Below are 7483 nucleotides of genomic sequence, written 5' to 3' on the forward strand. Positions count from 1 at the left end.
TCTTCTTCTTCTTCTTCTTCTTCTTCTTCTTCTTCTTCTTCTTCTTCTTCTTCTTCTTCTTAGCATTTGACCAACAAAGCAGGTACTTGAAAGTGCATTTACTCCCTAAAACTTTAGTGCCAACCCTCTGATTATTTCAGTACATATCATTGTTTCAAGAAAATGCACTAAATTTCAAGAACCTTCTTTCTTTGCGTGTATTATTTTTCTTCATCTCAGAGCTCTCATTTTATTTATTTTTTTCCGTCGGTTTCCACATTTCCTCTGCAGTTGTAGCTGAAATAACCCTGGGATAGAAATTTCGATTGGAAATGAAGGAGCTCAAGAAGGCCAGCAGGCCACGCACAAGCTAGCGCGGGATCTCTTATCAAATGGAATAAAGGGAAAAGGATTCAGCTGGCCCGGTCAGCCGAGAGAGAGAGAGAAAGGGGGGAAGGGGCAAACGAGAGAACGAAGGCGAGAGATGGTAAGACGGTGCAGGAGGGCTGCAAGAGAGAGGGAGACAGCGAGCGCGAGCGGTAAGATCCGAATGAGTCGGCACTTCTTGAGGATATTGTAGGCGGGTGCCTTACATGACAATGGCCAAGGAAAAGCGAAGGGAGGCGCTGATATTTTTTTTTTTTGTCCGAAAGCAGTAGCGGGCGCAGGAAAAGATTGCAGGAATAGGCGAAGGGGAAGGCAGGGAAGGGAAGTACCATGCCACGCCGGACCAGGAGCATGACCACAGCGATGCTCTGCTGACGCTCGGGACGCCCCTTTGTCTGCGTTGGTTCCTCTCTCTCTCTCTCTCTCTCTCTCTCTCTCTCTCTCTCTCTCTCTCTCTCTCTCTCGTATGCGTTCGCGTGTGTGGCACGGTCCCCCGCTGTGGCCTTCCCCGATGCTATCTGGCAGCGGGAGGCGGCGCTGTGGTAGGCGTTGTCCGTCCCGTTCGCACCCCAATCTCGCACCGCCCCTCACTCTAGACCTAATTCGACCACATCTCAGATCATCCCACACACCTTTAGTCCTTCCCTAGAAATAGTCTACTCGCGTGTGGCGAGCGAGCCAGACGGCTGCAGCCTCGAAACTCTGGAAGGTTTTCGAACAGAAATAAAAGTCTGGGTTATGATAAGCAGCGACCGGTGTGTGATTGTGAAAAATACAAAAACACAAAATCGAATAGATGTTGGTGAGACGTCTCCTTGCAAACTTGAATAACAAAACTATATCATTAACGCGATTTCCTAACGAAAATTTAATACAGACACTAGTATTTTGAAGACATGTAGTACAATTTTTTTAAATCTTTCTGTGAATGTTTTGACGGTTCCAGTCAAGCCATGAGCTCTTAAAACTGTGGAGAAATTTTTAAGTTCAACACTATTACCACTATGTATACTGGTTGTAAAGGGAGGATTCATACTATTTGCGAGACGGTTTGACCTTTGAATCGACATGTGTTTTTTTCCTTCGAATGTTACTGCAGTAACCATGACCATGGTCTTTGTATTGTCGATAGTTTATTGAATAACCCCTTGCAACTAACGCTATGTTTTAGAACGGCACTAGGGCACTGTTAACGCCGTGGTCGCCTAGCTTGCCAAAATGTTGGCAGTCCCTTTTGATTGCCAATTTTGGCTTCTTTTTGAAAGAAGGCCAACTTTTGGCAAGCAATTAGGCCTGAAATTGGCAGCCCAAAAAGACGACCAAACATTGGCAAGCAAAAAGGCCAAAAATTAGCAGCCTCCAAAAGACGACCAAAATTTGGCAATCAAAAAGGCCTGCCAACATTTTGGCGATCACGGCGTTAACAGTGGGGGCAGAGGGTTCGGGCCCCACCTATTATTTGTAGAGTACAGAATCTCAGTATCCGCAGCGTGCGGGTTCGATAACCACGGCTGGAACGTGTTCGGTTCTGTTTTGGGGCCGCAGCCGGCGGGGGCTGGGACGGCGGGGTGTGCAGGGCCGGGCTCGGCCAGTCTGCGCCGGTCAGTCGGGTATGACTGGAATTTGACGCCGAGACGGGCGGCTGGCCGCCCCGCACGGCCCGTGACGTGCCGCTGGCGCTCGGGGCCGGGGTGGGCCGGGGCTTCTGCGCGGGGACCCCGCTCCGGGCCCCCGGGTACAGTACCTAGGCGGGCATCATTTTAGCACCCGGAGATGCGAATCTAAGAATCCACGACGACGGCTGCGATTACGCGTAGAGCAAAGTCTCTCTCTTCCGCAGTAGGCTTCTCTCAACGCTTCCTGCTTCAACCTCCTCTCTCGCCTTTCCTCATTTCTCTCTCTCTCTCTCTCTCTCTCTCTCTCTCTCTCTCTCTCTCTCTCTCTCTCCAACCCTCTCTCTCTTTCCTACCCTCTCTTCTCTCTCCCTAACCTCCCCTCTTCCACACGGAGGCGCGTCATCTTGCGGGAAGTACCTTGAACTAAAAACGTGACCTGTGAGATTCCACCCAAAGTTGGAGTGTTTACAAACGACCGGGAGGTGCAGAAAACTTGACGCAACCGACCGGGAAGGGGGACGCCAAGGGTGAAGGGGTGAGGGGGAGCGTGCCGGAGCAGGGTGAGGATGACAACAGGCTTCACCCGGCAGGTGCGATGAGAAATCACGAGAAGCCGAAGAGCCCCCTTGTGGGGGTGGCCGCGCCATCGACCACAAAGTACATAAGTACTATGTACTGAGACAGACTACTGTGCTACGTGTGCAACAGCTCGGGGAACCTGCTCGCATCCGAATCCGATGTTAGAGACCGTGAAGAACGAGGCGAAGAACCACGTCTTGCTGTCTGCCGTCGCCTTCTCGGTAGGCCACCCATCATACATAGCGGCCAGCGGGTCGCAAGCCGCAGCGGCGCCGGCTGATGCCCCGCCGTGGGGCTGGCGCGTGTGCCGTGTGCCGGCTGCAGTCACCTCGGCAGTCACACCACCTCCACCGCTGCCGCTACCGCTGCCTCCACATCCTCCTCCGCCGCACTGCATCTTTTATTAAAATTTTTCTCATTTTTCACAGCGCTGGTCCCGTTCATACGGTGCCGATCTCAAATTTAGAATCGTATTCATATGTAAGGGGCCCTCGCGCGGCGTGGCGTGCCGAGGTGGCTCCGTGCCGCAGCAGGGGCGGGGACCGGCGGGGACCCGCCAGCTGACGGCAGTCGTGGTCTCTCTCTCTCTCTTTCTCTCCTCCGGTTGGGAAAACTTAGCTCTCAGATTCCTACGCGAGTGAAATATATTTGTTTTCTTGTCGATTTTTCTTTTCCAATATTTCAGTCTTTCGCGCGGTGCCCTTTTCTCGTGCTTGCATATGAAGAAAAAAGTCAGTTACGTTTTTGTTTTTGAAAAAGGAAAAGGGACGAGGAATTGTGAGCCCTATGTGTTTCCAGAGTGTGTAGTGTTCAAACATTATTTATTATTCTTACAGTATTAATATGTTTTTGTCTCTCCTCTCGTGCGTTCATAACGGATGACCTTTGGAGGCTCGCCCAGTGCAAAAAAAAATATCTGGAATAAATATGACACTGGTAAAACAAGTATGCAAAATTTGCACGCCATTGTGAGCTGGTTATGATTTTGAACATTATACATGGTGTCTAAGTTGCACTTCCGTGATAAATTTTAGATGTTTTGTAAACGTCTAAATTTTCACACTTATTGAGACACACACACACACAGTTCTGTGTTTTAAGTGAGAACCATGTAGTGTGCAGCTGCTTTACTTCTCGAAAATGTAGAAGGTTTGCACACCAATTGAAGTATAATACCACACTTCAATGTGTCTAAATTTGACACTTAAACTTATACACTTCAACTGATGTGCAAAATTAAAAACGTGGTTTACTGGAGTTCTCGACGGGAAAAGGAAGGCAAAAATATTTTTTGTTGTCGTCATTGCACGATGTAAATTTTTCAGTGCAGAGGAGCGTCTAAGACCAAATGAGCTATACAGTGACCTAAAACGGGAGTGGATAAGGCAGGATAGCGGTGGTTCAAAAACAGACGGAGGGGGCAAAATGGGAAAGGAAATGTAGAGGAGGCTGGAGGAGGAGAGGATCTACACACAGGGCAATTAGCATATTTGTAAGTACGCCGCTAAGGGGGAGGAGAAAGCAGAAGAATGGAATAAAAAAAGAACACGCAAAAAGTAAAAAGACGGAGAAAAGCAGTGCTTTGCTCCGGGAAATACGGTTGAATAAATGGAGGAAGCATTCGAGAGAAGGCGGCAGCGCAAGCTTGCGCGACCGTGCGCCTGTGTCGCCGCTATATGTGACTCTCTCTTTTTCCCGCTCTTTCTCAGGGGCGTGCCCAGAGGAAGAGGGTGCAGAGATTTGCCACGCGGGGGCCAAGCGGGGGACGCCGAAGGAAGCGAGCGGAGCGGAGCGCGGTCTGAAAGTAAGGACAGGAGGGCAAAGGGTGAGGTGATGGCACGTGGAGGACGTATGGGGGAGGAGTGTATGAGAAAGAGAGGAATGGCTCCGAGGGGGCGGGGGAGGAGGAGGAGGTCTCATGTAGCGGAACAAGCTCCTCACTTATCGGCACGCTGATACGGGGCGAGGTTGGCACACCTGCACCGACCTTAATAGAGCGCGCTGCTTGGAGGCGCCGGGCCGCGTCCAAAGAGTTGGGAACCGATTTAGTTTTACGAATTTGGTCGCAACAACTACTTTGACATTTAAACTTTAAACACAAATTCGAAATGATAAATCATCAATTTATTCATAGTATAAATTCATTCCAACGGTAACATAAAATTTTACAAATCCTTCCAATCTTGTTTTACTTAAACTGGCTTCGGTTAGTTTGTACTAAGTACTCCAAGCTCTAGGAGTGATGTTGATTATTACTAATTGAGATATGTCTTATTTCTCCAGGTTCCGGTCTCCACCTGTGCAGTGTTTTGGTGATTTGGATGAAGAACGTAAGCACTGCTAAAGCTGATACCATAATGATCACAATTCTCGTTCATATTATGAACGATTTGGGGATTAGTGCTATTTAAAACGACGGTTCGCTACTTGAAGATTGTGATTCAAACATCGTTTAAAATAAAGACGAAAACCCCTTTTCTTGACAAACGAGAGGACGCGGGACGCGCAACGGTAACGGCCAGTTTTGCACTGTAGGACAGCAAAGAGAAATGCTTCATATTATGAACATGACTTTATAATTTGAAAAGAAGGTAGTCGGTTCCTAATATGGAACATCTTTGTAAGTATGGTTTGAAGAGTGAATATTACTGCAATAAGGAAGACCACAATTACGGTGCGAAATGTACTTCGCTGGGCAGCAACTGACTCTTTGAAGTACGTAAGGTCACCGCATACTGAGCAGACCGCACGGCCACACATTAGGGCGGCCTGCCTCCGCCTCATAATTCATTATAGTTTCGCCCCCTCAAGTCAAGTGGGGTTGGGTTATATGGTCAGTCAGCGGGGCACTTGATGCGGCGAGGCGAGGCGGGGCGCGGCGCCACTAGCAGGGCGCAAGGGGTTGAAGCCGCGCTGCACTTCGCGTGCGCCGGGGCAGGAGGGGGCGGGGGCAGTGGAGGTGACCAGACGAAGCATTTATAATAAACCTTCGTCCTGGGCGGCACAGGACCCGGCTGGCAGGACCACGCTGCGGGGGGCTAGGGGTAGGATCGTGTGACGGGGAGGGGCGAGAGGGGAGGGGAGGAAGGGGCACAGAGAAGGGGTGCGCGGCGGGTGCGACGTATGTGTCATCAATCATTGCTTCTTCACTCGCCTGACAGTCGTGACCGTGCATATATAGGATGCGTGCGCGCGCCTGTGTGTGTGTATGTGTGTGTGAGTACGCGCACGCTCGGCGGCGCACTTCACAGCAGCAGTGGAGGCGGTGAAGATTCTGAATGAAAAGCGGAGCTCCTTTTAGTAAAATATGTTCATTCCGCGCTGGACGCATAAAGAGATGAGTAGATAAATGCAAGGGGCCCTACTCGCCAACTCGTTGTACACTTGCCCGGGCCCAACGTCAAACACGTAAAAACTCGCAAAAACTCGCAAAAGTTTTTTTTTATTTTCAAAAAATCGCACTGAATTTGTGGAAAATTGCGCATAACTCTCAAAAGCCTGATCCCTAGTCGCGCCGTCGCGCCTAACTCGCGCCAGCTCGTCAACACACCAATTTGTTTTTCTCTCTCTTTTTGGAAGTGAGGGCCCCCTCCTCGGATAAATGAGTTATATGCATCACACAAACACAGGGCCTCCAGAGCAAATGTTGGTGTGATACACGCGTGGTTTCACCCTTGTATGTGTGATACATGTGTTCTAATACACTTTAAAAAATGTGATACTCGTGATACTATTGCAATTATAACTGTTACAGTATCACACTTGAGTTACCCCAGTGTACCAACTTTCACCTATTATTTTTTGAATTCCACATCAGGAAAAGTGTCGATTTGATGGGTTGTCGTTGCGGAGGGTCCGTTCCAGAAACGGTTACCATACACCACCACAACCACCACCACAACCACCACCAACCACCACCAACTACCACCACCACCACCACCACCACCACCAACAACAACCACCACCAACCACCACCACCGCTGCGCGATACAGGCTGGTCCTTTCCGGCATCCACAGCTCCCCTCGGGCCCTCTGCCCCGCACTAGGCGGATCTGAGCATCTGTCCGCATCCGCTTTCCCTCAACAATCCTCCTCCCCCTCCCCCCGTAGGCGCCTCGCTGGAGGGTGGCGCTCGCTGGCGCCTGTATCATGAGGCATCGCTGTTGTATCGCCACCCCGCCATGCCGAGCTCGGCCGGGCTTGCTGCTCGGCTAACCGACTTGTAAGCTCTTCATAAGGAAATGCCGCCACATATTTCATCCCTGCGCGGGCGTCGGCCGCGTCTCGACGCTCTCCGCGCGGCTACTATTTGTCCGAGACGGGATAAATAGAGAGCGTCTCATGCCAAACGAATAATAACAGAAATATGACACCCGCCCAATTTTTAGCACAAGTAAATTTACATATTAAACTGAATACAGTTTTATGCTTGTAAGTAGCCACCCCAAAGGTAGGACCTAATGCATTTCTAAGGGTGTTTAATTTAATTGCCTTTCCAAAGGCACAAAAGTGTCCAAAGGCATAATTGTAACACTTTTGGGCAGTTTAAATGAACTGGCAGGGGTGCTTTGTAAAGGCATTAAAGACCTTCGAGGCCTACCTTTGTTTTTACAGTGCAACTGTTCCTTTTTTGAACACTTCCCACACAGGGTGCTTTCGGGAAGGGCTTAAATTAGTTCGAAACAGCACTGTTAAATTCCTACAAAGCATTCGCTTTGCAGAGCTGCGAAGTATTTTACTCCTTTGTAACTACGAAACATTTACTTTGCAATTACAAAGTGATACTTTGCAATTGCGAAGCAATGAAAACGCTGCAAAGCATCGCTTTGCAATTGCAAAGTGTCACTTCGTAATTGCAAAGCATCTCTTTGTAATTGCGAAGTTAATGCTTCGTAGTTACAAAGGAGCAAAATACTTCGCAG

Source organism: Frankliniella occidentalis, unplaced genomic scaffold (genome assembly GCF_000697945.3).
Source record: "Frankliniella occidentalis isolate FOCC.00 unplaced genomic scaffold, Focc_3.1 Scaffold11, whole genome shotgun sequence".
NCBI classification, from domain to species: domain Eukaryota; kingdom Metazoa; phylum Arthropoda; class Insecta; order Thysanoptera; family Thripidae; genus Frankliniella; species Frankliniella occidentalis.